Source organism: Mandrillus leucophaeus, unplaced genomic scaffold (assembly GCF_000951045.1).
Source record: "Mandrillus leucophaeus isolate KB7577 unplaced genomic scaffold, Mleu.le_1.0 Scaffold40, whole genome shotgun sequence".
NCBI classification, from domain to species: domain Eukaryota; kingdom Metazoa; phylum Chordata; class Mammalia; order Primates; family Cercopithecidae; genus Mandrillus; species Mandrillus leucophaeus.
Genome location: NW_012104254.1, coordinates 6,260,543 through 6,279,367, shown reverse-complemented (window position 1 = coordinate 6,279,367; position 18,825 = coordinate 6,260,543). Strand labels below are relative to the sequence as shown.

At 37.4% G+C, this 18,825-nt stretch overlaps 1 protein-coding gene across 4 annotated transcripts in view; it reads left to right on the top strand.

The window, feature by feature from the left end:
- The window catches only part of RAPGEF4 (Rap guanine nucleotide exchange factor (GEF) 4), a 308,011-nt gene that overhangs the window by 109,638 nt on the left and 179,548 nt on the right, over positions 1–18,825 (top strand). For 2 of the 4 annotated variants that reach the window (XM_011991909.1, XM_011991907.1), the window contains exon 1: positions 8,965–9,226. The exons of the other annotated variants lie outside the window; for them this stretch is intronic. The gene's annotated coding sequence lies outside the window, so the exon portion shown is untranslated. Of the gene's footprint in view, positions 1–8,964; positions 9,227–18,825 lie in introns of those variants that run through there. 4 annotated transcript variants of the gene reach the window in all.

Below are 18,825 nucleotides of genomic sequence, written 5' to 3'. Positions count from 1 at the left end.
TAGCAGTCTTATCTATCTTATTAATTCTTTCAAAGAACCAAGTTCTGGTTTCAATGATCTTTTGTATGGTTTTTTTGCATCTCATTTTCATTCAGTTCAGCTCTGATTTTGGTTATTTCTTGTCTTCTGCCAGCTTTGGGGTTGGTTCACTCTTGCTTTTCTAGTTCTTTAAGGTGTGGTGTTAGGTTGTTAATTTGAGATCTTTTTAACATTTTGTCATGAGTATTTAGCACTATAAACTTTCCTCTTTACACAGCTTTAGCTGTGTCTTAGAGATTTTGGTATGTTGTATCTTTGTTCTCGATAGTGTCAAAGAATTTCTTGATTTCTGCTTTAATTTCATTGTTTACTCAAAACTCATTCAGAAGCAGGTTAATTTCCATGTAATTGTATGGTTTTGAGTGATCTTGGTATTGATTTCTGTTGTTATTGCACTGTGGTCTAAGAGTGTGGCTGGTATGATTTGTTTTTTTGAGTTTGCTGAGAATTGTTTTATGACTGATTGTGTGGTCAATTTTAGACTATATGCCATGTGCAGATGAGAAGAATATATGTTCTGTTGTTTTGGGGTGGAGAGTTCTGTAGCTGTCTGTTAGGCCTATTTGGTCAAGTATCGAGTGACTATAAAGACACGTGGACGTGTATGTTCATCGCAGCACTATTCACAATAGCAAAGACATGGAATCAACTTAAATGCCCATCAATGATAGACTGGAAAAAGAAAATGTGGTACATATACACCATGGAATACTACACAGCCATAAAAAAGAATGAGATAGTGTTCTTTGCAGCAACACAGTTGGAACTGGAAGTCATTATCCTAGGTGAACTAACACAGGAACAGAAAATTAAACACTGCCATGTTCTCACTTATAAGTGGGAGCTAAACAATGGGAACACATGGACACAAAGAAGGGAACAATAGACACCAGGGCCTACTTAAAGGTGGAGGGTAGAGGGTGGCAAGAGGGTGAAGATTAAAAAAGTACCTGTCGGGTACCATGTTTATCACCTGAGTGATGAAATAATATATACATCAAACTCCCGAGACTTGCAATTTATCTATGGAACAAACTTGTACATGTACCCCTGAAACTAAAAAGTTTTAAAAATTTGAATTATGCTGTAAATATGATTATGCAAACTGATTTTTTACTTCAGTGTCTTTCATGGATATTTTTCCATGAATATTTATAGATCACAGCAAAGTACATGCTCATTAAAAATAATGCCTGGATTTGTTTGTATAACTATATAGACATATTAGATCATATATGAAAGCAGTAACTCTGCAGACAGTGTCACCACATTGTAGCACATTTCATCTTTCTATTTTAGGAATGTCAGTGAGGACTGGTCATATTCTAGGCATCCCAGTGTTACTTTCCCTGAACATTTTCATAACATGAGCCCCAGAATGAAGATAAGCTTCCTTGTTCTTTAAGGTTTTCTTCCTTAAGGCTTCTTTTAGCTATTTTGATGAATTGTCAATAAGTTGATATGATATGTAACCCTTCTCAGATTTTATGTTTGGATTTGTTTAACTTTACTTAACCCTTATATAGTGCTTACTTGTATCAGGTAGAGTTTTAAACATACCAAATTTAAACTCATTTAATCCTTCTAACAACTGTATGAGATAGGTATTACTAGTGTTACCCGGTTTCAACTTCCTTGTGATTCTTCTATATAAACAATCATGTTATCTGCAAATAAGGGGAATCTTACTTCTTTCTTTCTAATCTTTACGCTTTTTACTTATTTTTCCTGCCTTATCGCACTGGCAAGGACCACCAGCACAGGGGTGAATAGAAGTGGTAATAATGGACATCCTTTCCCTGTCATTGATCTTAGGGGAAAATCATTCAATATTTCATCATTAAATGTTATTTTTAACTGTATATTAAAGAAATATCTTTTTATTTTTAATTTGATGAGAGTTTTTTAAAAAATCACAAATTGATATTAAATGTTGTCAAATGCTGTTTCTGAACATATTAGTAAGAGCTACATATTTGTTCTCTTTTATTCTAGTGATATGATGCATTACATGGGTTGATTTTTAAATATTAAAACAGTGTTACATTCCTGAAATAAGCTCTACCTATTATGTAAAAACTCTATTATGTAAAAAGAATGATTGTCCTTTTTATTGATAGATATTGCCAGCTTTGATTTGCTGATATTTGCTGATAATTGTTAAGGATGTTTGTGTCTATGTTCATAGAAATTTTTTTCTAATATGTTTTCATCAGATTTTGGTATCAGGATTATGCTGGCTTCATAAAATGAGTTGGGGATTGTCCCATCTTCCTTCATTTTCTGAAGAAGTCATGTAGGATTGATTTTTTTCCCCATAAATATTTGATAGAATACCATGAAAGCATTTGTACTGGAGTTTTCTTTATGAGGATTTTGATAACACATTCAATTGCTTTAATAGATATGGCACTATTAAAGATTTTTAATTTCATCTTGTGTCAATTTTGGTAAATTATATATTCTTGGAGGAACTTGTCTGTTTAATCCAAGTGTTCAAATGTATTGATATAGAGTTGTTTATTATAGTTATTATCTTTTCAGTGTATCAGAATTTGCAGAGATACCTCCTTTTCAAAGAACCAACTTTTTTTTTTTTTAATTTTTCTGTTGGCTTTCTGTGTTCTATTTCATTGATTTCTGACTTAAAAAATTCCTTCCTTCTCTTTACTTTGGGTTTAATTTGTTCTTTTTTTCTATCTTCTAAAGATGGAAACTTGGGTCATCGCTTTTATACCTTTCTTCTTTTCTGTTATAAACATTTAAAGCTATAAATTTCCTCTAAGCATTGCTTTGTTTTCTACAGATTTTGGTATGTTGCACTTTCATTATCATTCTGTTCAAAATACTATGTATTTCCCCTATGATTTCTTCGTTGGCCCATGGGTTCTTTAGAACTCTGTTGTCAGTTTCCATATATTTTTGAGTTTCCTACATATCTTGTTGGTATTGATTTTTGGTTTAATTAAATTGTCAGAAAACATATTTTTTAGGATTTCAGTCTTTTGAAATTTGTTTAGATTTATTTATAGCACACTAGGGTTTTTGCTCAGTACCTTTTAATAACTTATATTTCTTGTTGAGATTTCTTTATATTTACCAAGGTATTCCTATCTTGGTAAATCTATCATGCACACTTGAAAAGAATGTGCATTCTGCAGCTGTTGGGTGTAGTGTTTTTTAAATGTCAATTAGGTCAATGTAGTTAGTTGGTAGTGATGTTCGGGTCTTGTATGTCTCCACTGATTTTTTTGTCTTATTCTAACAATTATTGAGAGAACAGTATTAGAATCTCCAAGTATGATTGCAGATTTGTCTTTTTCTTCAATAATTTTTTTAATTTTTTGCTTTATAATATTTTGTTATTAGGCATGTATGCATTTATTATTTTTATTTCTTTTAGATGAATTACTCTTTATCGTTATAAAATTCACCTTTTTTTGTCTGGTGATACTCTATTGCCTTCAAATCTAATTCATAGAATATTAATATAACTACTGTGGCTTTCTTATGCTTTCTCTTTTCATGGTGTATATTTTTCCAAGCTTTTATTTTCTATCTGTTTCTTTGTATATAAAAGGTATAGAGAACATGTAGATGAATTTTGCTTTTTTTATCCATTCTGACAATTTCTGTTTTTAATTGGAGTGTTTAATCCATTTGCATTTAATGTAATTATTTATATGATTGGATTTAGGTTTACCATTTTGCTATTTTTATTGTTGTTGTTCCATCTGCTTTTTTATTCCTCTCTCTTCCTTTTTTGCCTTATTTTGGATCAATGAGATTTTTGAAATAGAATTCTACTTTAGTTTGATTCCCTAGGAAGCAGATACCAAGACTGAGTTATAAGTACAAGAGCTTTATTGGGTGCAATGCCAACAAAAATAAAGAGGAGAAAGAGAGAGAGTTTCTTACCCATGAAAGGGGCAGAAGGAAGGAGGATGAAAGAGAGAGAGCCTCAGTCTGCAGCACAGTTTTGAGAATGTCTCTGCAAGCCCGATGGAGAGTGTTGATGCAAAAATTGCTTGTAAGCAAGTTTTGCATTGGGCAGAAATGATGGCCCTCCCTACCATGCTTATCATTGACTAAAGAACATAGCTTTGATTCACTCACAATAGATCTAAAAATCACTGCAGTTGGATGCTGTCAGCTAGCTGCACTCTTCACAGCTGATTGGCAAGTTTCTTCTAGAAGGGAGAACCTTCTAGAAGGTTCTTTTCACATTCCACTTAGAATTCATATTGTACTGCTTCATGTCAAATATTGAATCTGGAAATTGTATAATTCCATTTATTGCCCCCCCATCCTTTATGTTATTGTTGATGATATTACATCTTAGTCTATGTTATAAACTCCAAAATATAGTGTTAGAATTTTTATGTCAATGGTTGCCTGTAATACAAGTAATATTTTTGAAGTGTGTGTGTCTGTTTTTCTTATTTCCCCACATATTGACATTTCCAGTGATCTTCTTTCCTTCCTATAGAGCTGGCTAACCATCTGGTGTCTTTTACCTTCATCCTGGAGAACTTTCTTCAATGTTTCAAGTAATGCAGGTCTGCTGGAGATTAAGTGTTTTAGGTTTTGTTTTTCTGAAAATGTCTTCATTGGCCTCCAGTGTTGAAGAATATTTTTGTTGGATATAGAATTCTATCCTGACAAATAGAATTCTAGCTTGACAAGTGGTGTTTTCCTGTTGGTATTTTAACGATGTCATTCCATTATCTTCTATTCTTTGTGAATTTTGATGGAAAGTTACTACTAATGTAGTTTTTTCCTATATGTAGTATGCCATTTTCCCCCTGGTTGCTTTTAAGTTTCTCACTTTATCTTTGAATTTTAATAGTTTGAATATGATATGCCTTGGCATGGGTTTTTGTTTTGTTTTTTATTTATCTGGTTTGGGGTTTGCTGAGAATCTTGGTTTTTTAAGTTTATATCTGCTTTTTAACCAGCTTTTGGAAAATTTGAGTTATTTCTTTAAATATTTTTTCTGTCTATTCTCTCTCTTCTTGTTCTTCTGGAATTCCGGTTATACATGTGCTGTTATATCCCATTGATCCCTAAGGCCTTCTTCATTAAAAAGAATTTTCTCTGTTCTTCAGATTGGTTAATTTCTATTGTTCTATCCTTAAGTTCACTGACACGTTTTATTATTATTTTTCCAATCTGTTGTTGGGTCGATTCAGTGAATTTTTTTCAGATACTGTATTTTTTAGTTCTAGAATTTTCACTTGGTACTTTTTAATAACTTGTACTTCTCTGCTGAGATTTCTTTTATGCCCTTGAGCACTTAGTTATAATAGCTGCTTTAAAGTCCTTGTCTGTTAATTCTAATATCTGAATTATCTCAGAGTTGGTCTCTTTTGGTTGGTTTCTTTTGAGGATGGGTTATATATTTTTGTGTCTTTGCATGTGTAGTAATTTTGGAATGTACTCTGGACATTGTGAGTGATACATTACAGAGATTCTGAATACTGTCATATGCCTTTAAAGAGTATTGATTTTCTGTTTTTGCAGGCAGTTAAGTGGCAAAACTCAAATTCCAATTTTGTTTTCCCTGAGATAGCAGCAGACATCTCTGTTCAGTTCTTTCTCCTTAACTGAGTGACTTGGAGTCTGCTTCACATATATATAGTATTGGGATCAGTCAGAGATTTGGTCAGATCTCATGTAGTGAATCTGGGGCTTTCCCTCTGTGGCTGTCTTCTCTCTGGGATTTCCTCCTTTATTTTCCAGCTGCTGTAATCTCCCTGAACTCTGTCTTCTGGTTCCTCAACCAGGACAATTACAGGCTTTTATCTGACTCTGGCCATACCGTGGAACTGACTGGGCCTTGGCCTTAGATGAAAAGTTATAAAAATTTGGTAATTTATCAAGTGCCATTCTTCTAAGTGTCAGCCCCCCACCACCTTTATATCTGCCTGTTCTCAGTCATTCTCCACTGCCTTCAGATAATTTTGTTATTGTTTTTAAATATTTTATCCAGGACTTATAATTGTTATCTGTGGGAGGGCTGGCCTGATATAAATTACTTTCATGACTAGAAGCAGAACTCTATTATCCCACTTTACAGGTGAATTTAAAATATGCACATACACACCCCCCCACCCCCCAACATACACAGAGTAAGTCTTAGTACGTTACCCAAGGTCATACAGCTGGTAAGTGGCAAAGCCATGATTTGAAGACAGGCAAATCCAAGTCTTAGGATTTCTTCCAATGGGAGCTTTTAATGGTGTGAATTTTCAGGGCAATGGAAGGAAGTCTTAGAAATGTTCTGGAACTTATGGGGCCTTATGGTATCAATTCCTTATGCACTGGACTCATCCTAAGATCTCATTACTCAGTGGATGCTTCATATGTCTTTGGGTGTATACATTATTTGAGACACAAGTTTATATACAAGTTGCATTCAAGGATCATGAGCTCTTGGTTAACTACAAAGTAGATCTTTAGTTATGAAAATCCCATATTTTCAGAGGCTTGGGCCATCTTACATAGAAACTGGTGAAATAAGCCAGGCGCCTTGGTTCATGCCCATAATCCCAGCCCTTTGGGAGGCTGAGGTGGGAGGATCACTTGAGCCCAGGAGTTTGAGACCAGCCTGGGAAACATGGCAAAACCCCATGTGTACAAAAAATACAAAAATTAGCCGGGTGTGGTGACATGCCTGCAGTCCCAGATACCTGGGAGGCTGAGGTGGGAGGTCACTTGAGCCCTGGAGAGTCTGAGGCTGCAGCGAGCCATGACCTACCTACATGAACTACGGCTGTACTCCAGCCTGGGTGACAGAGCAAGACCCTGTCTCAAAAAAAAAAAAAAAAAAAAAAGAAAACTGCTGAAGTTTATTATGTGATTCTTTCAGTGACTAAAATAAAGAGAACTTTTAGAGGAAGATAATATCCACAGTAATGTAATGAACATATATGCGTTATTTGTTGAAAACACTCAGAACCACGGTTATGGATAAATGGTAAACTTTTAAAAATGTAGTTTAGCTGATGTGAGTCATGACTTTCAAAGCCTAACAACAGGACCAGGCTTGAGCAATTCTTGTTTTTGAGTTTATGCTCCTTCTTGACTGTTTCCCTTTTTCCCCTTTAGCCTAAGTCAGTTTGAATTAACATTCATCAAATGATTAATTTCATCTTTTTCTTCTTACCCCTTGATTTTATCTTTATGATGTATTTTCAAAGTCTGGCTTGCTCTTACTGATTTTGTCATAGTTCCTAAACTGACTTGTAGAGTAGTGAAATCTTGTTCATGTATATTACTTTCAAATTGAAGGAGAAGCCCTGTGTATGTGCTCCTGGAATTCTCTAGGCATCCCAAACCAGTGCTCGGATACCATACTCCAGTGACCGGCCCATAAAGAGCAGGGGCTCAATACTTGATTGATTGATGGTTCTGAATGCCAGGCAGTCAGCTCTGGGAAGGTGGGCTTATCTTCCCAGTGAAATAAAACTGAGTCATTGAAGACCATGATAAAGATTTTGGCTTTCATCCTAAGAGTAATGGGAGGCTATGCAGAGTTTTAAGCAGCCAAGTGACAAGCCCAGATTTAAATTTTTAAAATAATTTCTCTAGATGTGTGTGGAGCAGTTCAGTATAACCAAGTTTTAGAGCATAGAAATCAATACATGTTTTTAAAGTTTACCCAAGGGTTATAATCTAAGAACTGATACCCTGGATAGTCTCTAACCAGCCTCTTAAGTTATTTCTCGTGACTGAAATTTTTAAAAATGCTGAGAAGCATAAAGTTTGAGATTACCTTTTTCTATTTTTGGGGGGTGGGGTTGGGAAGAACCTGAAATGTGAGTATTTTGCATTTCTGATGAGACATTTTATTTTATAATGAAAAATTGAAGAAATGTAGATGTCAAGGATTAGGGAAATGAATATATAAAGCTATTTTTATGACAAGTCTGTATATTATGCCTACATGAAAATGGGTATGTTAAATTTGTTAATTTTTTAATTTAAAATGCAATAACATGTTTAAAATTATGAAAACGATCATGTATTCCCTTAACAAAATACACAAAAATAGAGATGAAACTTGGTATGCTTTATTATCCACCAAATTCTGTTGCTTAACAGTTGTTTAAAAGTCTTGCTGAGTAAAATGAGAAAATAAACCTAATATTACTTCAGTAATCATTGTAAATCTGAGTTTAAAAAGCATTGAGATGCTGCTAAGGCAGCAACATTTTCAAGAGATTAAAAACTTTCATATGAAAATGTACTCTGATATATTTCTTCTTCTCAAACATTTGTGGAAGTTGAGAAAATTTTAAACATGTTTTAAAGAAAGGAATTGACAGCTCATGAATTAAATACAGCCTTTAGTTCCTGCTTCAAGTTGCTGTTTGTTGATAGCAGGTTGCAACAAGGTTAATAATGATTTGTTTGATGGATTTCCCCAAATTTTTACAGCATTTTATGCTTCTTGTATGCAACTTGCTAAGTCATAGCACTCATAAACCTCATTAAAATAAACATTTAAGCATGTGTATATAAAACAAATACTGGTGGAAAAAGGAAGAGATTTCTCAGAAAGAGTCCCCTGAAGGTAAAGTGCACCCTGGGCAGTAAGTGAAGTATCAAGTTGCTCTGTTTTTATAAATAGTGTCGATTCTGAATTCTGGGCTGAAAAACTGGTAAATGACAGCTCTCTCTATATTTCCTGAGGCCATCTACTGTTTTCGAGCATAAATCATAAATGTACCTTTGAACTAAGACAGTCTCGCTGGACCTATCCTTTTGCGACTCTGACTTCCAGTCTCAATGGAATATTGAAGAGGAGGCTCGGTAGAATAAACAGTGGAATCCTTGTCCGGGAGTGACTGCCTGGCAATTGTTTCATGGAAAACAGGGAGGGGTGGGGGACAACAACCCTGCTCTATTCACTGGCTCTTTAATTTAGATTACCAATGATAAAGCCGGGGCTACGGCTAAAGAAAGGTAGGATGCATACGCAGAAACATTAGTGCTAATATGCTGCAGAAAAGCCAAGATAAATCAGTCCAGCTCTCATACATCACTAAGGGAGAAGCTGATTGCAACTTGACCATGTGCCTGAGTAGTCCCATCAGTGAGAAGAGAAGAACATGGATTTAAAAAAAAACTAGAATGTACCCCTAGGGCTCCTGCCGTGGTGGACCTGGGAGAAGTGTCTGGTGTAAGTTTCAGCTTGTTTTATCCATGTATTTAGCAGTGTGTTCACATATACAGGGAGCTTGTTTCTCTTCGCTGTGTTTTCATGGAAGCCTCAAGCATGTTTATTTACAGTAGTAGACTTCATTTTGTATAAATGTAGTATCAACCTAATAAAGTTCTTAACAGAGAACAGTTTAACCCAGTGTTTATCTAGAAGAGAAATGTAAAAAAAGTAATGGTTGTCATAACTGTCTGCAGGAAGCCTGTGGGTGAGTTTTGTTTATTTGGGTTTTTTTTGGGGGGGGTTTTGTTTTACGGGGAAGTGAAGGGTTAGAAGAGTAGATCTGAAATGAAAAACTCAGTTATTTGGCAATTTTTTTTTTTTTTTTGAATGTATTTGTCACCCAGCATTTCACTCCTCCTGTGGTCTTTTGTTTTGAAAAACTATGTTTAAATATGTAAAGCCAGCCTGCTAGAAATGGATTATATTTTATGACTGGGATGTTTGTATTGTTTCATATCTGTTATTAGACAAAATAATCATAAAGGGTGTTTTCTATGGACCTTTTTATATTCCAAAATTAAGTACAGATGGTAATTTTCAGCAGTTTTAAAAATTTGTCAATTATTTAATTTAGCATCACTTAAGCATCTGCACAAGGAGAAAGCTGAGATGGTACAGAAACTGAATGAGCATTGATTGCTAGTCTGAATTGCATCTTTAAAGTTTTTGCCTCAAATCTCTGATTTCACAGTTTATTTTTACCAAATTAGATTATCATATTTCATTATCGAGACTATGAATGGGTGGAACTCTCTGAGATATCCTACATTTCCCGTTAGAACAGGGCTTAAAGCGCCTGCTGATTGTTGCTCTGAGGGAAATTCTCATGCCGGCTCACCGAGAAGATTGCTTAAATAATGCATGGGCAAGAGCGAGGCAAGATGGAATTTATGGCCCAGACAGTGTGATCAGGCTTTTGTTCAGAGGAGACACTACTTAAGTGTGAGCATACAGCATACACTGAGGCTCAGGGGAAGGGTGTAACTGAATGAAATTAGTGACCACATGATGCTGTCCACATGCTATTTCAAAACAAGACTTAAAACAGTCCATTGATCCTATAGTGTGGTTGCAGGGAGGGAAAAGGGGGGATCTTGAAGTGCCATTCGCAAATAGAATCCCCTGACCGAAAATTCCATGGGGCAGGCACAGGAAGTGAATGCTATACCAGGAAGATGGTGTCCCTGGAGAGCCTAGGTGTTTGACTGATGAAATGTGGTATGGCAGTCTTGTTAGGAAAGAATAGACCTTGACCAAACTACAGCGTTCTATATGCTATGTCTTCCATCTTGTCCTAATTAGAGGAATATGTCTGCTGAATCTTAATCTGTTTAATTGTTGATAGAGCAGGCATGTGATTTGCTATAAATACACATGAGCATTCATTTCTGAAATAATGGCTGTTGCCAAATATATTAGACCGACAGGAGTGCTGGACTAGGGAAGCTGTGCTGAATAGTTGAGTTTTGGAGGTAATGGACCAGTTGAGAATCACTGCACAGCTGGGCCAGCAGCTGCACCCAGTGCTCTGTCAAGTTTGGCCTCTAATTTCCTTGAACTTGTCCTTGTTTGCCAAAATGATGCACGTAGCAAGAACTTGCTTTAAATGAGCCCACTGCCAGCAAAAAAGACCCTTTTCAAAGAGTCTTTGTTGAAGTGTGTTGTCAATAGCAGAAACGGCCAAATGAGGTATTGATTAGGCGATGGGAAGTTTGAATAATCACAAAAATAAAAACCAAAGACAAAGTGATAGAATGAGGTAAGCTGGCAGGAGATCAGAGTACATTAAAAGGCAGCATTGGGTCATCACTGTCCTAACTAAAGGACATATGGAAAAATCCCATAATAATATCCAGGAATAATTATCTTGTAGTTAGGAAAAAATAAATCGGCCCCTGCAGCTTGGAAGGCAGCCCAGTAATCTCACTGTCTTTTTTCTTAACAGTGTATTGTTCTGATATTCTTTGGGACTGGGTCAGAAGGAAGTGTCAGAGAGAGCATTTTATATTAAGAAGCATCCTATGACTAAACAGTATAATTAGTGGCAAACCAAGCAGAGACAGCAGCAAGGGCTCACCTTCCATTCTCTGGTCCCAACTTCAGCAAGTGTTTATTTAGCATTTGCTGTGTATCTAGCATGTTCTAGATACATGCTGTAACCAACTAGATTAAAAACTCTTTGAGAGCAGACACTTGAATTTATACGTTTCTCTTATAAATCCCATCCCTTGAAAACTATTGCCCTTGATATGATAACGGCAAGTCTGTCTAGTTCCTTAACTTTAAAGGTATTAAATATTAAACCCTTGTTATGCAGATGCTAATTTTTCTGTTGCAGCACAGATCACCCTCCCTCTTCAGATTTGAGGGCTAGTGACTTGACCACTTGCAAGTTAGGTGGTTTGGTACAAAATACCTAACCTCTTGGGAGAGGCAGTTTCCTCCTTTGTGAAATGAAGAAAGTAACATTCATCATACAAGAATTAAGAGAAGAGACGTACCTGGGTGTTAGGAGGTGCTCTCCTGCCCTCACAGGAATTAGCAGTATCATTTGCCCCATAGACTGAGTGTGCAGTGGAGCACAGGGGAGGTGGGGGACTGAGTAGGATGGCAGGAAAGCTGGCTAGGAGGGTGGAACAGTACCTTTGATAAGAATATGACCTAAGACAAGATGGTGCCCGTGGGAATGAGGGGGAAAGGATGAATCTGAAATATGTTTCAAAGGGGAACATGACAGAATATGGCAGCAGATTGTATTAAAATGGGGTGACAAAGAAGAAAGAATCATAGTGAGGAGTGAAAAAATGATGGGTTTATGATTATGACAAAGTCTGATATGTGTGTGTGTGTGTTCTGTAAAAATCAAAAGCTAAAACAACACAATCTTTCAGGGACTTATAAACTAAGAAAAGTAAGAGAGAAGAGGAAATTGGAGTGTTCTAGTTAACTTATGTAAAGGGAAAGGGAAAAATCAATAATAAACCAATAATACAGGGCTATTGCTGACAATAGAACGAGAATTCAAAGGAATTGCTTAAAATGGCAAATCTATGTTTGGAGTTCTTCCCAGACAAGACCCACAGTCATCAAATAATAAGGCTCTTCTGCAATCTTGGAACTTATTTAAGTTTTCCTGAGTTAAAAAATGCCACTGAGGGGATACAAATAGTGTCAGGGTTGGGAAGCAAAAAGAGCATGAGGAATGGAAATTCTCAAAATAGCTCGGTTTTAAAGAGGAAATGGGAGCCAAAAGATGGCTAGTCGACCTTTCAGAACGTAACCATTCATTATGATTTGTCAGAAAGGTTGGCAACTGTTATTCCCTAAATAACTTATTGTGATTTTTAAGGAAATTCAAGCAAGAATCAAAATTATACCAAACCCCCAACTGACAAAAAGGTTTTCTTCCACATATTCACTTACAAGCCCTTTATAGAAGCGATGTTGTAAACATATTTAGGCTACTTTTCAATAGTCTACCCAACCCACCCTAGGATCAAAGTCACATACAATTGCAATAAAAAATTAATAGCAAAACCACTTTTCTTGTTAATAATTAAAGCATATATAAGCAATACTAAGCAATAACTATATATTGCAGTAAGCAATAATTAAAACATAATAGAAGCTGTAATCACCAGGATAGAAAATATTTTGAATGCTAGTGCTCAGGCTTAACTACAAGATGATATGGGCTGTGACTATTTTAAAATTTGTGTCCACCTTCACTGACTTTGAGACATTGACTTCTTTAATTATGAAAAGTAGGATTTCCTTGTCCTTATTTCAGGCGTATCATGGGTTCTACCTTTACCCATATCAGCCATGATTTGGGCTGTTTTCACAAACTGAAAAAGGAAAGAGAACGAGGATGAGATTAAAAGGCGGGTAGTGAGAGAGATACCTGAGGTAGCTAGGGCAAAAGTTAAAAGAGAGGAGAAGCAGCAGGTTTAAAGTATGAGTGAGAAGGAGGTCGAAGGGCAATGAAGAGAGCGCTGGACGTTGAATGAGGAACACAAAAAGGTGTGCATGCTGCTCTTGAGGGGAAAGAACACTGGGCTTCATGGCTCCCTGGATGCGCCACCAGGGGGTGCTTCAGCCTCAGAGAAGTTATCTCTTGAGTCTGGGATCCAGCGCTTGACTGGGTAGACGTGAGGAACCTCCAGTGTACGTCCCCCGATTTAGGTCCCCCTTGTCTTCACTTCCTTCCCTGTTCAGTTTGGATACCCTGGCCTATCATTTTAATCACCCTCTTGTCCATATTATCGGTTCTCCCAATCATTCATTCAACAAAGAGTTATTGGCCCGGCACATCGGCTCACGCCTGTAATCCCTGCACTTTGGGAGGCCCAGGTGGGTGGATCACTTGAGGCTATTAGGAGTTCGAGATTAGCCTGGCCAGCATGGCAAAACCCCGTCTCTACAAAAAATGGCAAAAATTAGCCAGGCATGGTGGCACGTGACTGTAGTCCCAGCTACTCAGGAAGCTGAGGCAGGAGAATTGCTTGAACCTTGGAGGCAGAGGTTTCAGTGAGCTGAGCTCGTGCCACCGTACTCCAGACTGGGCAATGGAGCAGGACTCTGTCTCAAAAACAAACAAAACAAAAACAAAATCTGAAAGATTTGTGGAGTGACTCCTGTGCATCGGACATTGTCGTGTTGGATTCTTGGAAATGAATGAAGCAGATCTGTGCCTGCCCTTGTCACCTAGCAGGTCCAATACCAACCCTTCCTCAGTCCAGTTGTAGACTTTCTCTTGCCTCCAGCCAGGCTGCCGAGCACTGCCAGAGAAAACCACACCACTGTCCAGATGGTTCTGTGGCACATCCATCACCGCCAACCTCACTGGACCCCTCGGCACAACTGCACCATCCTTACATATTCTCCTAATACATTTCTACCATTCTCCCCAACATGTATTTGAAGATTTCTAGTCTCCTCAAATCCTTGACCAAACCACCTCCTTGGTCACTTTTTGCAAACAGCCTCACCTCTTACCATGCAAGATTTCAGCTTCCTGCCAACAAATCTGCATAACCCAAATAAAACCAACTGCCCTGTGGACAGTTCAACACAGTGAAATCAAGTCCAACTCAAGGAAGCCTTGGAAGGCTAAGGAGGTCTTTACTGAAAGTTTCTTGAGGAGTCAGCCAAGACCAAAAAGGGCACTAATCTTAAAATGTATAGCTAGATTTCCTAAAAATTGTTTTTACATGTCTTTCTCCCCAAAGTCTGGCTCCTCCTCGTGTCCGTTCGTTTCTTCTCACCCTCTGCCCTCTTCCTCCATTTCTTCACCAGCTGCCACACTCATCCACCTTGCCTTCTTACTCTGGCCTGCCTTCTCTTATTCCTGCATGGGTAGAGCACACTAGTGTGTCTTGGTGTTGGCCATTCCCCCCACCACCCATTCCTCTTACCTCCATCAGGACAAGTCATAGATGGTTGACTAAGCAGATTATTCTCCTTTTGAGTGAAGGGGGGAGGCATTGCAAATACTGGCAATTATATATACATATATACAAAAAATATATAATATATATAATATATATATATGTCAATTTGTACGAATCCATTTCTAGTCCCTCAGGTTAAGATAGAAGAGGTTTTTCCTCCCGTGACCCTTTCACCTGTGTCCTGGACCCCATTCACTCTCATCCTCTTAGGATGCTTACTTTATGCATAATTTCCTCCATTTCTTGTATCTTTCACCTTTTCATCCCTAGTGGATCCTTCTCATCTGAATGTACATGGGCTCCAACCATTCCAAATTAAAAGAGAACAAGGCAAAACAAAACCTTCATCTTCCCCTTGTACCCCTTTATCTACTCTATCTCCCCTTTTATAGCCAACCTTCGTAATGGAATTGTCTATTTGTTATATCCATTTCTTCCCTTCCCAGACACTCCTCAATCCACTGTGATTAAAATTCTACCCCAGCTACTCCACAGAAACATTGCTAGCTGAAGTCATCCCCTGCCTGCTTGTTCTGAATGTGAAAGAGAGCCTCAGTCCTTAATTTTTCTGTAGCATTCAACATTGTAGATTCCTTTCCCTTCTTGAAATATCATTTTCTTGCAGGTTTTTAGTGCTCTCCTCTTTCTTAGTCTCTGTAGGCTTATCTTTCTTTATACACTATTAAAATATAAGTGGTATTCAGGGGCACTCTTCTGACTTTGGGAGAAATGGGGAGATGCCATTCATTGCTGTGGCTTCCATTAATACATACATACTATTGACTCCCATACTTAGATTACCCCGGGCCTGACTTTGGGAGGCAGGATACAGATCCCTTCTATGTGGAGAGCAGAACTCTAAACTCAACTTGGATTTTAACCCCAGAATGGTGCAGTCTGAGGGTGGGCCTGTTTTTCTGATCCACACCAATAATTTGAATTACCCTTCTGTTACAAAAAACCTCTCTCAAACATGTTCCATCACTGCCACCACCAGTTTTGTTGTGTTGATCTCCTTTGGGGCTGAAATACAGACTTTCTTCTTACATTCTTCCATAGTCTACTGTTTATAGTATAAAATTCATAGAATTTGTCCCTCTAATTAAGCCAAAATTTTGGAATGCAAAAGTCTTTTCTGTTGTATCTCAAAACTGCTTTTTTTTTTTTTTTTTTTTTTTAAGACAGAGTCTTGCTCTGTCACCCAGGCTGCCAGGTTGCCAGGCTGGAGTGCAGTGGTGCAATCTTGGCTCACTGCAACCTCTGCTTTGCTTCCTGGGTTCGAGTGATTCTTGTGTCTCAGTCTCCCTGGTAGCTGGGATTACAGGCGCCTGCCACCACACCCAGCTAACCCTTTTTATTTTTAGTAGAGATGGGGTTTTACCATGTTGGCCAGGCTGATCTTGAACTCCTGACCTCAGGTGATCCACCTACCGTGGCCTCCCAAAGTGCTGGGATTACAGGTGTGATTCACTGCGCCCAGCCGAAAACTGCTTATTAAAAATAAAAAAACCTTTGACTGTCTGTATTTTGGATAAATAAATCTATTTAGACATGCAATTGGCTTCTTTGTTTCCTTCAGTTCTTTTACTGTCCTTGGGGTAACTGAATGATCTCACAGGGGCAATGAGATACAAACTTTTAAATATTTTAACCTACAAAGAAATGGAAAAGGGAATTGAGTTGGTGAGAGGAATCATTCAAGAGAAGAGACTCTTGACCCTTGAACATGAAGGTCCAAGAGAATACCCCTTTGCTTATCTGAGCAGATTCCTTATCATCTGAAATGTACCTATCTCACTTTGAAACTGGAAATGATTGGAAGACTCCATCTCATTTTTCAACACTTCATGAGTAAATGGATTTATGATTGGGGATATGGCTGTTTGTTGGACATTCATAATTAAAATGTGAAAGAAAGAACTAAATCCATTGGCCTTGTCCAATTTCATCCTGATTAAATAGGCACAAACTAATGTCCACCCAGGTCAACCTATATAGGTAAAGGAGGTAATGTTTAAGAAACTATTTTGAATCTTTGAGCCCTAACTACATTTTGGAAAAGTTTCATGTGACGGGGAAGTCTGATGATTTGGGTCAGGAAAATAAGTTTTTATATTACCTATTTAACTTCTTTAAAGCCACTTTTTGTAGAAGAACATGGAATATATTTGCATTTCCCAGAGATGAAGAAAGTAAAACATTTCATAAATTCAAATCATGTCATAGTTAAATTAATCCAAAATTTAACTGTTAATCAATGACAGAGAAATGGAAGAAGGTGTGACATGCTTCAGTTGCTGGACTCTTACCATCCAGGCATGCAATTGCATTTTGAACAGATTGGAATCACATGAAGAGATTATTGGACCACCTAACGAAACAGACATCCCAGTAATCAATCTCAGAAATAATAAAAGCATGAATTAAGTGTTTTTGATCAATATTCACCCAACTCATATCCTTAATGATAATACTTAACTGAAAGAAAGACCTTTGCTTCAAGGTTCATTTGAAATTCACAGAGAACTCTAAATTTGTTTTGACATCCTAATGCTTCTGGAAAGTATAAGTCCTGTATTTCATTTTGTAGAATTAGAGCAGGCTGCATAACTTGCTCTTACATAGCACAGACAGTCTCTATTTTTTCATTCTATGTTTTAATAAGAGAAAATGTAATGGGGAAGGGAGACACAGGGGAAGGAATCTTTGGATTGGGGAGTGGGAGGAAAGAGCCATGTGTACAGTTCTCTCCTGTGAATTGTGCCTGTGCCCTCTTTAAAGGTATGCCTCTTGCAGGTAAATTCAAACAATGGAAGTAGCTATCTGTCTGAACCTGACAGCACCTGTTAATTCAGAGGACAGAATCATAGTTCTAGCTTCATCTTAATTAAGTGGGTTTCTACAGTTTTTCTTCTTCTAAAAGGGGAACATATGTGTTAGTCCATTTGCATTGCTGTGAAAGAATACCTGAGACTGGGTAATATGTAAAGATATGAGGTTTATTTGGGCTCACAGTTCTACAGCCTGTACAGAAACCATGTTGCTGGCATCTGCTCCTGGTGAGGGCCTCAGGAAGCTTCCAATCATAGTGGAAGATGAAGGGGGAGCAGGCATGTCACATGATGAGAGCTGCAGCAAGAGAGAGAAGGCTGGTCTCAAATTCCTGGGCTCAAGCCATCCTCCTGCCTTGGCCTCCCAAAGTGGGCCTGGCTTCTGGTAGGTTCTCAATAAGTGTTTGTAGTTTTCGTATCTGGAGCCAATTAGAATTTGATCTGAAAACAACGTTCATATTAAAGAACAAAACTGAATTTTCCCCCATTCTAAGTGAATCTCTAGAATGATTCATTTCCATATCTGTAAAATGTGAAGACTAACCCTTACTTCATGGAGTTATTAGGGGACCTCAATGAGATAACACAGGAAAGTCCTTCATAAACAATCCAGCTCTATTAAAATAGAAAGTTTATCATGGAAGAAACCAAACCAGAGCCCTTGATAAATTCTTAGTTATTGTGTTATTGTTTAATAGCAGACATTTGAGTTTTTTAAAAAATTAATATATGCTTTTTAAGGAATAATTTTGAACATCTGAAGTTAAAATATTGAAAAATCTCTTTGCTAAAAGTCCTTTCCCTGTGGGTAATTTTATGCCTGATTATATGAGAAAGCACAGGAAGTCCAACATCTTGCATAGGGTTAATGGTAAATTTTGTGTCTTGGGAACCATAGATAGAAAATTGGTTTCTGATATTTAGATGTTTCACCCATGTAGCTGTATATGGGATATGGGCTGGGGGTGTTTGTCAGCCCAGACTCTGAGCCATCCACCCCCTCACTGCATTTTGATAATTTTTATTATGCACAACTGTACAGAATTGCTGATATTTCACCCTACTTTTGACCTACAAAAATGGTGATTTCGTATGTTCAGTCTTAATATATTTCTGTTATTGAATGTGTGTTTGTTTATCTGCTCTGTCTGATATAGACATTTGGAGGGCAGGGAATTGTATATAATATCTAAAAGGAAGTCTAGAAATCTGAGCTCAGACAATGTAAAATATAAAGTGTAGAGGTAAAGTGTCTTTTCATGTGGGCTGCAGT